General features: G+C 46.3%; 1 protein-coding gene across 1 annotated transcript in view; it reads left to right on the top strand.

Annotated features, from left to right (window-relative positions):
- The first annotated feature begins 366 nt into the window (after positions 1-366).
- The window catches only part of LOC138292865 (prostaglandin E2 receptor EP1 subtype-like), a 41494-nt gene continuing 26093 nt past the window's right edge, over positions 367-15767 (top strand). Inside the window, exon 1 of the mRNA XM_069231703.1 lies at positions 367-1526. The gene's annotated coding sequence lies outside the window, so the exon portion shown is untranslated. The remainder of the gene's footprint in view (positions 1527-15767) is intronic.

Genomic DNA, 15767 nt, shown 5'->3' on the forward strand with positions numbered 1-15767 from the left:
TGACACACGCTCACATCTACTGCATATACGACAAACTAATAATCACTGCACAAATTATACACTAACAAACACTACAAACATGACAGAAACGCAAATACTGTTCAAGCAACACACAAACACATTTTGCATAAACACTGTTACTGCACGCATTACACGCTGACAAACTGCACATGTGGCACGCACGCATACGGTGCACATAAAATACTAATAGACACTGCAGGCAGTTACCTTCAGACTTTGCACATGTAACACACCCACACGCAAAGACTGGAAATGACACATTTACAGACACCCCAGATACTGCTTACATGGCACACCCCTAAATAGTGCACAGTTTAGCCTCGCATCACTGCTCCACATATAGCACAGCTGCGATCTATTTTCCTCTCTTACTTTCTCTCTTTATATAGCTTTCTCTCTCCCCCTCACCATCATTTCCTGTCTGTCTCTTGTCTGTCTCGACCTCCTCATATTATATTTATCCCTCTCTCTTTCGTTTCTCTGGCTTCCTCATTCTCCTGTGACGGGATTTGTCTCCGTGTCCTCCTATCTGTCCATATCTCCTTTTGTCTGTTTGTCTCTTTCCCTCCGCCCTTCTTTCTGTCTCCCTTCTTGTCCTACCGTCTGGCATGTCACAATTTCCTCTTCTCTCCGTGGCTCTCCTCTCTCCCCTGCCCATTTCCCTTCTTCCCTGCCCCAATCATCCCCCGTCCCCCGCTCTCTCTCCTTTGGCCTGTCTGCTCAAATCCCACCTCAGCCTCGCAGCTTCCCTTGCACCTGACTGCCCCCTCTGCCCCCGGCAGGCGTGGAGGGCCGCCTCACAGCGCCACCTGTCGGCCGAGAGCAGTTTATGCTCTAGGAGGACGATGAAGCGTGAGCGCAGCGCGGGGAGGACACCAGACTCGTAAGTGAAGAGGCGAGGAGGGAGCTGTGCGGGGACCTGCACCTGGGAGACTGCCCAGCGACATTAAGCACCTGCCGGCGTCTGCAAGAGGTCTGAAGCCTCCCCGGGGGACCCCCCCAGCGATCCCAAGAGATCTGGAGAACTGCTGCACAGCAGTCTGAGGCGACCCCAGGAAAGCCTCGGGAACTGGAGGGACACCCCTGGAGGGGCGTCCGCTGAGAGGCAGGGGGCATCTCTCAGGAGCTCCCTCAAAGAGGGTTACAACCCCTCAGAATTTTTTTTAATTTCCCAAAGAACTGCGTTGGTTGATGGACGGGGTGTCAGGGTTATTTGAAAATATCTCTGACTAAAAACCTACCAGTTGACCGACGAGACGGGTTCATGGATATCTGTTGCAGCCGATCGGAGCCTTCGGAGCGCTGAAGAGAAGACAAGGCGAACTACGGTACTAATCGGTGCATTTTGTGTTTGGTGGGTCCCATGCGGTGTCAGTCGATGGGCGAGGTGTCATATCTCCTCCGGGAGACCGTCGGATAAACTTGGACGACCGAAGCGCCTCGAGACCATGTCGCGGCGCTTCCGCAGGCCAGGAGAAATAGCGAGCGACAGTGTAATTTAGAAGGTAAGCTGGAAAGGAGTACTTTCTGCGGGCAGTATAGGTATTAAATAAATCGTGCCCTGAGGGCTGTTCGTCTGCCCCGGGTTAACCAAAGTCTTTTTAAATTGTTGTAACTTTTTATAGAAGATTACCTACAATTTCCAGCAAAGTTACAGTGAAAACAACTCTGGTTATAAAGCCTGAGCATGCTTGGGGGTCACCCTTGCTCTCGAGACTGTAGGACCTGAGAAATTGCCGCTTGGTGCTCGAAATAGCAGAAATGTAGAGGTGGGTAATCCAACAAATTAAAAGGGGTGTCGAGCAAATGGTCTGGCTAGGATTTTAGAGCTCGTGCTCGAGCAGAGCCCGGAAAATATTTGATATGCACATCGTACAACAAACCACGTAAAATTTGATTAAGCCTCTTCAACATTTAAAAACGTGTTTGCCTTTAATGTGCGGCACTGAGACGTATTTATCAAATGTGATCATTTTGTACTACTGGTAGTCTGAATTCACACATTTAAAAGTGCTTTCATTTGCTCTAATGAAGAAAAAAGGAGTTTTGATGAAATAAAATATCTCTCAAAGATCACACAATTTAAGCAGGAAAGTTGTGGTTTATCCATGTTTTTCGGTTTCACTTTGTAAAACTCAGCCATTAAATGGGTATCTATTTGGCTTTCCTTATGTAAAGCTTTGTTTTAACCCCTTAGTGCATATTTATGCAGTTTTTAAATCTAGCGCAAATTTTACTTGAAGGCCCAGTGCTTTAACACTAATTACATCACAGGCACTGTTCATATGCATGAGGAGATTAAGTGATATGCCCAGAATCACAGGATGTTGACCTGACGCCAAGACTCAAACCTGGTTCTCCATTTCCACTGTCCCATCTCTTGCAGTATTAACACCACATCCTGGGCAGAGGGCGTAAGACAAGCAGAAGTCTCATGAAATCTCAGCTTATGTGCACTTGCTTCCAACATGACCTCGAGCGGAGTCAGAACCAGGCCTCCGGCTCGAGCCCCTCTCTAGCTTTAAGTGTCTCGCACACCTCTACAGAAATGCCAGTTAACGCCCCCTGCTAAAACATTTGAATAACTCGTTTTTAATAGGGCTTTCTACCGCATATTTGCAATTTTATAGCGCACGAGTCAACTCCATGACACCCAGTTATCGACCATGTAAAGATCGACCGCTGGGTTTTCCCAGCTCAGATTTCTAAGATTTTAATGGTTACTGTCGGGTCCCAACAGATCTCCGCAGTTGGAGCCCAACTCAGTTGTTTGAGTAAACCTCGCTTCTCTGGTGTCCGCATCTAGAGGGTTTTTTACTCTGCCAGCACTGATGTTCACAACTCCAAGGAACACTGGGGTCTTCGTGGGTTATTTTAACACTGCACCTAAAAAGGGGGTGAGAACATGTGTGCCCAAAATGTTCTCTTACACGAAGCCTGAGTGGTTTAGAGAAGATTTTAGTCATGTGCCATACACGTTGTTGTATCACCAAACTCCATAAAGCGTCCGATGACATTTGGGACCTAAGTGTTCGAGTTATCAGACCTCTGCAGGTATTCTAAAGTGTTTCCGTGGCACGCCTGGTCGGTGGTTTTTATGGCTCTGCCGTGTGGCATTCCTGGGACAGGACGAGGCAGCTAATCCTTTCTAGAGGTGTGCTTGAGCCCGGCTTCGCTTCTGTAGACGTACAGCGTAAAACCCACAACACAGCATGTTTGCGTTTGTATATCTAAATATTCCCAGCTGCTGTTTTAAAAGTTGTAGCTCGTGAATAGATCTCTCACCTTCTTTCGTGCGAACGGCAGAGTTGACATGAATTACTACCCCCTCTACCCATCCCTGCCCACTCTGGACCCCACTTGCTCCCCAGCTTTACCTTAGCGTACCCCATGCAATGCATCCACAGTAGGGGGTCCATGTCTTTTTGAAGCCGCCATCTCGGATGCATCTCAGCTGAAGTTGTTCCCAGTTTGTCTTTCTGTCTACATTACCCCCTCCCCCGCCCCCCCGCGCAGTCTCATCTCGGAGACTCTTACTTCTGAACCCCCCTCAATCGCCGCTTAATGCAGAGCCTTCCCTTCTGTCTCTTATAATGCCCGTGTACTCCTGAGCGTCTTCAGTCTCTTATATTCACCCATTACTCCTGATTATATTAATTCCTTACTGCTGAGCCTTCCCTTCTATAGGCTCCTTACTCCCTAGCCTCACCATTGAGATTCGTATATTCACTCCTGACTCCTGAGCTTCTCGATTCAGTCTCTAATATTAATTCCTTTCTGCTGAGCCTCCCCTTCTATACACTCCTTACTCCCGATCCTCACCATTGAGTCTCTTATATTCACTCCTTACTCCTGAACCTCTCGAGTCAGTCTCTTATATTCACCCCTTACTCCTGAGATTCTCAGTTCAGTCGTTTATATTCATTCCTTTCTTCTGAGCCTCCCATTCTAGAGACTCCTTACTCCCGATCCTCACCATTGAGTCTCTTATATTCACTCCTTACTCCTGAACCTCTCGAGTCAGTCTCTTATATTCACCCCTTACTCCTGAGATTCTCAGTTCAGTCTCTTATATTCCTTCCTTTCTGCTGAGCCTCCCCTTCTATAGCCTCCTTACTCCCGAGCCTCACCACCGAGTCTCTTATATTCACTCCTTCCTCCTCAGCCTCTCGATTCAGTCGCTTATATTCATTCCTTTCTGCCGAGCCTCCCCTTCTATAGCCTCCTTATTCCAGAGCCTCACCATTGAGATTCGTATATTCACTCCTGACTTCTGAGCCTCTCGTTTCAGTCTCTTAAATTCATTCCTTTCCGCTGAGCCTTCCCTTCTATAGACTCTTTACTCCCGAGCCTCACCATTGAGTCTCTTATATACGCTCCTTACTCCTGAACCTCTCGTTTCAGTCTCTTATATTCACCCCAACTCCCGAGCTTCCTTTCCGCTGAGCCTCCCCTTCTATAGCCTCTTACTCCCGAGCCTCACCACTGAGTCTCTTTTATTCACTCTTTCCTCCTCAGCCTCTCGATTCAGTTGCTTATATTCATTCCTTTCTGCCGAGCCTCCCCTTCCATAGCCTCCTTACTCCCGAGCCTCACCATTGAGTCTCGAATATCCACTCCTTACTTCCGAGCCTCACCACTGAGTCTCTTATATTCACTCGTTCCTCCTGAGCCTCTCAGTTCAGTCTCTTATTTTCGTGCGCACTCCTGAGCCTCCCCTTCTGCCCCTTATGGCCTTTTATACCTGAGCCTCCCCTCCCGTCTCCTGTACAGACCTCGACTTCTCGCATTGCTGCTTCTGGTCCACGTTTATACCATGTGGACATGGGATTGTCTCTTTTCAGTCCGCCTCCTCCATCTTTCCTCCGGTGCACACGATTATATCTAAAAGCCTCTACTCGTATTACTTGTGATCTAAAACACCGTCACATACCATAGCTGCAGAGGAGGTAAGGAAGAAAACAAAATAATTTGGGACAAGCATGAACAGGCGCTGGACCTTACAGTCCACAATCCGCGCTTGTTGACACAGTGATAGTGAGTTCTCGGCGATTTCCAAATTTGTGCAGGATCTAAAACCAGAATCGCAGAAATGTTCTATGTTAGACTTCCAGAGATGCCAAGATTTCGGACGTCTTTGTAAGCCTTCTGACCCAGCCAAAAAGGGGGAGCGTAGCATAGGAAAGTGGGCGTGCCAATAAAATGAAGACATCTCCAGTGCTGGCTTTAGGGAAGTGCTTAATTTGTGAATAAAAACCTGCTGGTGCCCGAAGCTCTCTTCTGAAACACGCGGCTGCTGGAGTTAAATCTGCGAGTATGGGATACTGGGGCAGTGTTATCCTAAAGCCATCTCTGGCCTCCTTAATCCATTTACAGCCACTCCCTGCCCCTTCAGCTCACTCTTACATCTTTCTGCTTTCTACCATTGTGACGCTTTTTCGTTGTTTTCTTCCTTCGTCTTTCCCACATGTATTTTATGCTTGCAGTAAATGCTTGAGGCTGAAAAAAAAGTGCCAGCCCTCAAAAATAAGTGCCGGTGCCCTCACCGGAAACCACCAGCTCAAATTAAGCACTGCTTTAGGGCAATGCGAGCTGTGCAGTCACACCTGCCGCCAAGGTCGAAGGGGCACCCTCGGCTTGACACGCTGGACCAAGATAAGAGCAGCCTGCAGGGGTCATGCAACCGAATGATAAATCTTGTGGTTAATGCACTTGAGGAACAGATCTGCGAATTGTCTAGTCAGTTTAGACTCATAGCACCATAGAAGGTTAATGTTCCTGCTGCAAAGCCAACATATGACAGATTAGTCTTTTATGTAGCTAGTGTAGTAGGTTATTGCTTTTGTCACAGAGATCCTTTTGTCACTTGGAATTCATAAGTAACATGCTTTTTAATAATGCACTTTGAGCTATGAACTGGCATCAAAGTGCTGCATACAAATTGAAAAGCATAAATTCGGAACCTTATTGCTTTTTCCCCTCAATCGTTCATTATTCTAAGGTTGCTAAAAAGAGTTCCTTTGGGTAGCAATACAAGTTTGTTAGTTTGAAACGACCGTCATTGTGATACGTTTATGGGGCAGATTTGCGTTACGTTTATGGGGCATATTTACAATCACCTTGCACGTGGTTTGCATCACAAAAATGATGTAAACCCGGTGCAAAGTGTTGTTTTGGGCTTTACTTTTCAGCATAAATCCTCAAATGGACTTTAGCCTTAAAGTAACACAAAATAGCACTACACACTACATTATTTCAAGGAAGCATACAATGGGTGGTACATGGACGTTCCATACCCTCACCACAGGATTTTAACGGTAATCCCTATCTACTAACTTCAGTAGAAAGGGATTGGCATCAGAAAATTACGCCTTCTCGAGGCACGCATACACTTGGAGGAAAAAGTGTATTTTCTTAAAACATTTCTAACTTTGCATGTGTGCTGCACCCTACAGCACACATACAAAGTGGTAAAGTGTTAAACTTTGACAAAGCATGGAATTTTGTGCTGAAAGTGTACCTTCCAGGGTAAAACTTAAAATTGACCTCACTCAAACAAGCAAGGGTGTGAAGGTTTGTGTAAGACAGCTAAGGTGCTCCAGCACTACAGGAGAAAGCAGCTTCTTATTTTAGTAGATATAGTGCTGTTGTGCTCTCTCCTGTAAAAACGTAATTAATCTGCCCCTTCGTTTTTCCACACCAAGCACTCTTAACATAATGTCTACCAATATGGATGACATGTGACTCTACACCTTGTAGTCCTCATTGTCGTAAGTAACACCGTATACATTGACTTACACACTTAGGACTCAGTGTAATATGAAGCAAAGCACTCTGAGAGCCTACATTGGGATAAGCAGCGCTATAAATCGAATCAATGTGAGAGAGGGTGGTAGCGATGAAATTCGTGAAGATGAATGTCATGGGGAGGCTCCAGCAAAGATTGTTGCACTGGGCACCACCAATGCTACAACCTGCCCTGGACATCTCTGAAGTAGAATAGTGCTGTATTCGTGTAGCATCCTTAGTAAGAATCATTGAAAAAATATTGGTTTGAGCAAAGTGCTGATCAGGGTTAGATAAGCATTCAATAACCGAACAGAGCACGGTCTGTACAAGGGATATGGAGGGGATACGGTGAGTTCTGCGATTGATCAAGACACCAACAGAACAAACCAGAGGCCCAGAAATTCTTTTGGTTAGAGAAAAAACTTCCCTGCCCCAGGTATATGTTATAAGGAACATTGCATAGGCACATATTGAAAACAAAGAAATCATACTTGTTTAGCACACCAATACAAACCCATACATTATTTCAATCCCATCAGAGTATGCTAGACAAGAAGACTACTAACTAACAATCCCTCCCATGCATATTTACTTTTTTGTGAGATTATGGGCTTAGGCCTCCTCTGGTCCCCCTGTATTTTCCAAACCAGTCAGAGGCCCTCACTCAGTACCGTGAGAAGGCCTACCTAAATTTAGATTCATGAAACCCTCCAGCACTGGGAGCAAGGGCTCGCTTAGATGCAAACCTCATTTCCATGCCAGAGGCAACTCCCTCTTGGAGCCCCGAGAGAGGCCCAAAAACCCAATAGAGTGATGAGCTGGGCACCCGATCCATAGCCGGGTCTCTTGGCACAGACCAGTAGTTCACAATCTTTTGACTCCTGTGGATCCCCACTTAATCATTACTGGAACCCAACGACCCCCTTTGAATCACTATTGGAATACAGGGACCCCCAATGGGTTATTTCTGGAAGCAGGAGACCCCAGCCTAAGCATTTTCGATTATTTGGACTGCAAAACAATTCACAAAAAATGCAGAAACAATACTTTTTCAAATAAATAATCAAACTATTTAGCCATTTATTTAATTCACAAATAAAGTTTAATGGGAAGGTTGGACTTTTTTTTAATTCAATTGAGGCCACTAGTCGTCCGTACTACATTGTGTTTGATGTACTTGCACTGCTTCCATGAATCAAAATGAGGACACCAACTTAATTTTTAGCCTCCAATTTTAAATTCCTTCTCATGTATAGAACATTTTAAAATGTTCCGATTTACATTTTGCTTTTTAAATTTATATATCCTTTATTAATCTGTTAATATTAGTGACACTTCTAAGCAGTTGCGGACTCCCCGAGTAGGCTTCGTGGACCCCCAGGGGTCCCCGTAGCAGAGGTTGGGAACCATTGGTGTAGACTGCATCTCCCACAGCCCTAGGAGCCACCAAGTGGAGCAACCAGCTACGTGGATAACTAGTAACAGCTGCAGCAGGGTCTGCCCCCAAACCCTCCTACATAAGATAAAAGCTCCAAACATTCTCCTTCGAAGCCCTCTGACAACCACCAGTTATGTGACTATTAACTGTAAGATGCCAAGGTGGATGAAAGTGTCACTGCCAACCAAGAGCCTACCCCGCCACAGACCGGCATACTTTACCTGCCATCTATCCTCCCCACAAATGGGTCTGAAAAACAGAACACCCCATGCACAAAGTTCATGAGCCTCAGACGAAAGACATACCCCATCTGTGAGAAAGACCCTCTTAACCATGACAGCTCAACTACCCACATATCAACTAAGTCCAAGCGGCTACACTAGGCAAAATCATTACCAACAATGTGTAAATTAGTCAAAGCAGGCAGTGGAAGCCACTACCCTGGATCCTTTGGACGACTGGTCTCAGCTTCTCTACGTGGAGGCCCTGATCCCAAAACATTGCACCCTCAGAGCAGCCTCTGAAGCCTGGGCAAGAGCACCAGGCTTGAGCAGGTGATCGGAGTGGACTGGTGGCAGCCCTGAGGCCTGGCAGCAAAAGAGGCCGCACTACTCCAGGCCACCACTTTTAAACTGGTCGGTGCTGCCCCACCGCAGCCTACACAATACCCATGTACCGGAAACACACCTTGACCCTTTGGAGAACAAAGGTCCTGCCACCCAGGGTTGGACCAGGATAAAAAATAGGCCCGGGCACTGAAATAAAAGTGCCCCCCACCAGTGAACCAGATAGTAAAAAAAAGTGGCTCACGTTTGCGAATCAGGCCAGTTTTGAAAATGTAAAGACATGATGTAAGTGTATTTTGCAAGGTACGAGAGACTACATACATTTGTGTTTGCTGTGGGCAATGTTTGTGGTAATATCAGAGAAATCAATAGTAAAAAATCAACCCAGGCCATAAAACTGTCCCACAAACTGCTAAAAAACAGGCCCACATGCTGATATGTTAGAAGTGCTCTAGGGTACTGCCTGATTGCTTTATAGGCCAGTCCTGCCCTGCTGCCACCCCCTGGACTACCATCTTGCCCTCAGTCCTTCCCAGCACCCTTGAGGGCCATCCTTAATGTTGCACAACCTGTTCTGGCAGCGCCTTGTAGTATTAGTTCATCTCAGTGATGATGGGCAAGATTACGTCAGGATGGTGCATCAGGAATTGCCTCATTCTACACATCAACCACAAATAGTGATTACGAGCATCCTCTCTGGGGACCATTACCATATGACCACATAGTATTATGACACCACGAATCCAAGACACCGTCAGGGGTTCCAGGTATAGGTAGAGCACTAAAGCCATGCCAAAGTGAGTGATGAGCTGTGGTGGAGGCAGAAATGTGGGCCGAGTTCTGAGCTCAGTGGAAGTAGGTGGGAGAAGTGGGACTAAAGCAAGCAGACGTATTGACTATTGTGTCAACACAAAGGCTGAGATTTACTAGTCGCCTGCGGTAGTGGCGTAACAGAACGTGAGCCCCCCCTCCCCTGCAAGGTATTCTGAAGTCTTCCCCCACACTCACCTTAGTTGGGGCTGAGGGGACTCCCTCCAGTATGGGTAAGCCTGTTCTCCTTCCCCCCAAGCCCCCACACACTAGGGTGACCAGACGTCCCAGATTTCTCCAGACAGCCCCAGTTTTTAGAGGACTGTCCCGGTGTCCCAAAGCTTTTGTTCATTTTAAAAAAATGTCCCGGTTTCTGGGCCACAGGTCAGGTCAACCTGTAAACCTTTTGTTAATTTTAAATAAATGTCCTGGTTTTTGTGATAAAGGTCAGGCCAACCTGCGAGTCAGAAGTGAAAGGTATGCACTCCTTTCACATGCAGCTCTAGAGTCTTAAATACAGAAGCGGCTGGTGGCAAGGTAACGAGGTGGGGCGGTGCGGTGCAAGGGGGGGGGGAATTAAAACAAAATAAATTTTTTAAAAAAACCACTTACCTCCTCCGCCTCGTGCCGCTTCTCTGTCCCCCGTTGACTGCAGGCACAGATTCCCAGCCTGCCATGCAGCCAATCCTGACACTGTTCAGAGCAGCATCAGGATTGGATGGGAGCGCCCAGCCAGGGTGCTCCCAGGCAGACTGGGAGCCTGTGCAGGGTCTCTCCAGCCCAGCAATGGTGTTGATGGGCTGGGGAGAGCCTACAGCGCATGTGTGTTTTGCCAGCCCAAGACGGCGGGTCATACACACATGCACATTGAGGGGGAATGCTGAGCACTCCCCCTCACTGCTCGTCATCCCTGTGCCTCCACGCTTTTACCAAGCAACGATAATAAATATGGTTTATTATCATTGTTTGGAAAAAGTTTTGCAGCTGTCACTGCTGGCGGGGGGTGGGGGGTGGGGGGCGGTGATGCTCCTACACCCTCAGTGAGGAGCCAGCCCTGCTTAAATAACTGAAGAAGTAGGTTATTGCTTCCTGCCCGTCTGCTGCTGCCTACGCACGTGTCTCATGCACATTTACAGGAAAGGTCAGATATAAAAGTGAGACTTAATGCTTTAGTTCTACTTTTATGTCTGACCTGTCCCAGTTTTTTCTTTTCAAAATGTGGTCACCCTACCACACACCGCCCTGCGGGGGCCTCTGTTACACTCTACAAGATTCAAAGAGTTAGGCGTGCTTTAAAGTGGTGTATAAAAGCGTTTAAAAAAGTTTGTTTGCAGGAATTTTTGCACTGAAAACTGGACACGAGTGAAGCGTTGAACCAGCATTGCCCTGTCGCAGAACACCGCTGATAATCTATACAAAGGGGGTATAATACGGTGGAAACAGTGCAAATGCCCTTAGGGTCTTAGACAAAACCAGAGGAATGAAAGTCACATTATGTAGCGGGTCCTGGGTTTGTTTGGAATCCCAGTGCCAAATAAAAACAATTGAAAAATATGCTCAAAAGGTAAATCGTGTGGTATTTCTTTGCATATTATCTGTAACTTCTGCTAAGCTACACATATGATCCAGTTTGCCCTTGGACACTTGACTGAGCCTAGAGATTTGTACTGTGGGCTGTTACTCGTGTACAAAACTCAGAGAAGACACTGCTCCATCGCCCTTACGCCATGGCGCAACTCTAAGGTATGTTTAGTGTTGCGTAGAAGAAGGCTCGATATCATCAGAGCGCAACAAATAGGAAAGGGCCCATATCAATGGATTTTGACGCAAGAATGCTTTAGTGCAGTCTTGCATCAAAATCCATAGCGCCTGCTAGCGCCATTCCAGAGCGCCAGTCGGGCGCCATATTAACGGAAAGGCGCACTGTGGCGCAAAGGACATGCTAGCGTCTACAATAAAGTCGATAGCCGGGGGGATGAGCGGGAGGGGAAAAGGCGTTAGTGGGCCAGGAATGACGCTAGGCTAGTTAGCAGCAATAAATAAGCCGCTAACCAGCCTAGCATAATTTCCTGGTGCACAACCAACCAAACATGACTATCTAAGTAAAGACAGGAGTCATGCCCACCACCACAGTGGCCAGCACAGGGGACCGGTGTCCCCAGGGCATGGCCATCATACACAGTGCCATGAAGGGTGCCTCATGTAAGGGGCCCCCCAATGGCAAAGAAAAAAAATACTTACCTCTACTTACCCAGGATGGGGTCCCCATCCTATGGCGTCCCCCTGGTATGGGTGAGGGTGTTCCTTGGCTTGGGGTGGGCACCTGTGGGCTCATTCCAAGGTGTTTAGCCATGGAAATGGGTCCACAAGTCTCCTAATGCCTGGTCAGACCAAGGCATTAAATAATGGTGCTAAGCAGGCTTAGCACCATTATTTGGGTCCACCTACTCCGTCTACGCTGTTGAAGCAGCAGGGCAGGTTTCTGCACCTGAACTTGTGCACGCTCCACCTTTATGCATGAAGGTTAGGCGACAGCAGTTGATCTTCAATCTCCCATATTTTTGTATTCTGGATGTTGTTTATTAAAGGTTTGCATAGGTGCTCAGATGGTGGAAAGAACGCAAAGCATAGCATCAATTTACTTACCATTATAAAAATCCAGGGCTGCAGGGCAAAACAGCCCAGCGCCACATGAACACCCAGGCAACTCTTAGTATACAGCTCTCAGTGATTCACATGGTCCATGCACAATGAAGGATCAATTCACTCCTTGCTCTAACACTGTCACCCTGGCGTTACTCCTGGCAACGGGTGGTCACTGCTGAGTGATCTTAGCGGAGGTGCCTTCAATTTCCACAAGTAGGTCTTTGAGAACAGATGGCATCCAATGTTTCATTTGTGAAAACAGTAAGTGCCAGGGCCCTGCTCAGGAGGCCACTGCAGCTTGCACCATCCATCGCCCCTGCCAGCACTGCCAATGCTGCACCAACACAACTACTAACATTCACACTCCTACAAGTGTGACAATTCAGACTATTCCTGGCCAACCAAAGCTATACGAATGGATTAGAGGGCTGATATTATTATTTTTTATTTTATACCGAATTATTAAATACTCTGTTGATGGGCTCACCTCAATAACGGACAAGAGGCGTCGCCATGTGGTAGACTGCCATGCTGGTGTTGAGAATAAAGTGCTGGTGCTTAGCATTGGCAAACACCGGCTCAAATTAATCACTAGGGCCTTCTGTGTGACCTAGGTCTTGAGACGAAAGACCAAGGGCATATTTATAACCCATTTGCACCGAATTTGTGTCATTTTGTTTTACGCAAATTTGGCGCAAAACAAACTCCATATTTATATTTTGACATTAGACCTAATGTCAAAATATTGGAGTTTGCACCATTTTTTACATGCATGAACCTACCTTCCATCAATAAGATGCTAGTTATGCGTCCCCATCTAAAAATGGTTCTAACCCTATAGCCCCATATTATCCCCTGTGCTAAAATGACACACGGATGGGAGGAGGGGCTAAATAATAGTGCAAAGCTTGCTTTGCACCATTATTTAATGCCTGGGTAAGACCAGACGTTAGGGGACCTGTGGACCCATTCCATGGTTAAACACCATGACTCCTGGACATGACTCCTGTCTTTTCTAAGACAGGAGTCATGTGGTATGGATGGTTTTGCGTCCAAAAATGACGATAGGCTGGTTAGAGGCATTTTATTTTGCCTCTAACCACCCTAACGTAATTTTTTGGTGCAAAATCGTGGACAAGAGCACCAGATTAATTACAAGGACTAGGAAAAGGAGTGCCAAAATTCAAACTTGGGGCCACATTTATGGAAAGTGGCGCTGCACTAAGTGCAGCGCCACTTTCCCCGCGCCCCTTGCCACCCCCCTACCGCCACCATGTGTGCGCCATATTTAAAATACGGCGCACCATGGCGCAGGGCAGGGGGCAATAGCGTCATTTTGTATGATGCTATTGATGTACTCTGCAGGAGTAGCACCAAAATATTAGCGCTACTCCTGAAGAGTACATAGGGCCCCATTCAAAAGAATGGCAGCCCTCTTTTAACGCCGGCTCTTAAGCAGGCGTTAAAAGTGCAGTAAAAAATGGCACAAGGAAATCTCATAGATATCCTTACGATATTTTTCTGGCTCCCCTAACGGGGGAATGCCCCCTTTGCATACATGATGCCTGACGCAGGCATAACGTAGCGCAAAGGGTTACAGAGTGGCGCAATGCATTTGCGTCACCCTGTAAATAAGGTGCTCAGATTTTGGCCTTGTTGGGCCACATTAACGTCAAAATAAATGACGTTGATGTGGTGCAAGGTGGCGCTAAGGGCATTTTAAATATGCCCCTTGGTTCTCCTAGTCACTTGGCGCCATAGGCCACCCAACACTCCCTTCTCTGCCTCTGCTGTTTTCTCTTTGCAGAGTGCATCCTCCAGGCATCCACTGCCAAGCTCATCCTGTGGGGTCCTGAAGCATTTTATCAACAACCCATTTTTAGCCACCAGCTCCCACCCCCTCCTTGTCGGAAAAAGTGATGGGTAAGTGGGGCGGTCTGGGATTCCATGAACAGTGGATCACAGGGCGATGGAGACTCAATTCATAGTCCAGACCCAGAGAGTCTCTAAAACAAGTGTGAGGCAGACAAACCCCTCTGCAGGAATAAAATGCAAAGTGGAAAACAAATAGGAACAGGGTGCGCCCCCAGAAGATGAAAATTGGCAACTTCACAAAAGCGAAGGGAACTTTGAACAGACATCCACACTGGTATTAAAACAAACTCGTAAACAAACCCTGTGGTGCTTTAAAGTCACTGGCAGGCAAGAAACAGAGCTGAACTTCGGCTTCATTCCAGAGGAGAGAGGGCTGTGCTTTATTTCATCCATTTAAAAAGACAAGCATTTGCGATGCATTAGGTCTCACATTTGCTTGAATTAGAGCTTTTGTTGTTGTAAATTTATAACTGGACTTTTCTTACCACCTAAAGTGGTCAACCCTGCCTCATAATTTGGTCTTTTCCTGCCACATAATTCCAGTGGCCCTGCATATAACTAAAGCACTTCCATTTACCTTCTTCCTCTATATGCATCCAAAAATGAAAATGTTGCCATTTAACATCCTAATTTAAATCTGCCATGCTAATTCTAATAGAACACCACTTTCACCACCCCACTATCAGAGTAGGTGACTGGCTAACAGAATTTCCCCAAAAAAGAAACAGGACTGCCACAGAGGAGAAATGAGAGAAATAAACTAGAAGGGTCACCCAAACATATCAAGAGTGTTCAAACAGTCATAGTGTAATGAGGATGTTAAGTTGGCCTGAATCATGGTCATAATTGCAATAAGGAGTGATTAATAAAACATATAGAATTATCACCTAACCCCAATAAAAACCTTTATCAGAAATACATGTTTGGCATTAGACTGTAATGCTCAGAACAGGCCCCACAGAGCGCCGAACTGAAAACAACACTTGTGAGAAACATGGTCATGTAACCATGTAATTAGCCTCTAAAAGGCATAAGCATGCAAAAAGAAAATGTCATTAAGTAATACAGTGTACCCATATATTTAGCCCCTAAAGAACATAGCACACTGTACATTTGTAGAGCTAGCAGGCCTATTACAATAAAATTATAAACAAGATCTTTAAAACACAAACTACTCCCTGCTGTAAATCAAAAGTTACAGCCATGAGAGTACTTAAACAAACACTGACAGGTGGGAGGGGCTATTATTTTGGGGTCCCCACTAACCTAATGTGGGGACCCAGAGATGATGTAGACAGAAAGAACACATTGTAGTCAATGTTTTGAAGGTGGTCCGTTTGTCCTAGGACCACCACAAGCTGAGTTATGAGCAAAAATGTTTTGTAAAAGTAATGCCCTGCAAAGCATTATGGGGCAAGCTTTCGTGCCCACGAATATTGTAGTATGTTGACTGTAATGCTCAGAACAGCCCCTAGAGGACACCACAATAAAATAGCACTTGTAAGAAACATGGTCATGTAACCATATAGTTACCCCATAGAGGGTATAACCACAAGAAAAGAGGATGTCAGAAAGCAATGCAGTGTAACTATACATTTAGCCCCTAGAGGGCGCAGTGCATG

Source organism: Pleurodeles waltl, chromosome 4_2, assembly GCF_031143425.1.
Source record: "Pleurodeles waltl isolate 20211129_DDA chromosome 4_2, aPleWal1.hap1.20221129, whole genome shotgun sequence".
Taxonomy (NCBI): Eukaryota; Metazoa; Chordata; class Amphibia; order Caudata; family Salamandridae; genus Pleurodeles; species Pleurodeles waltl.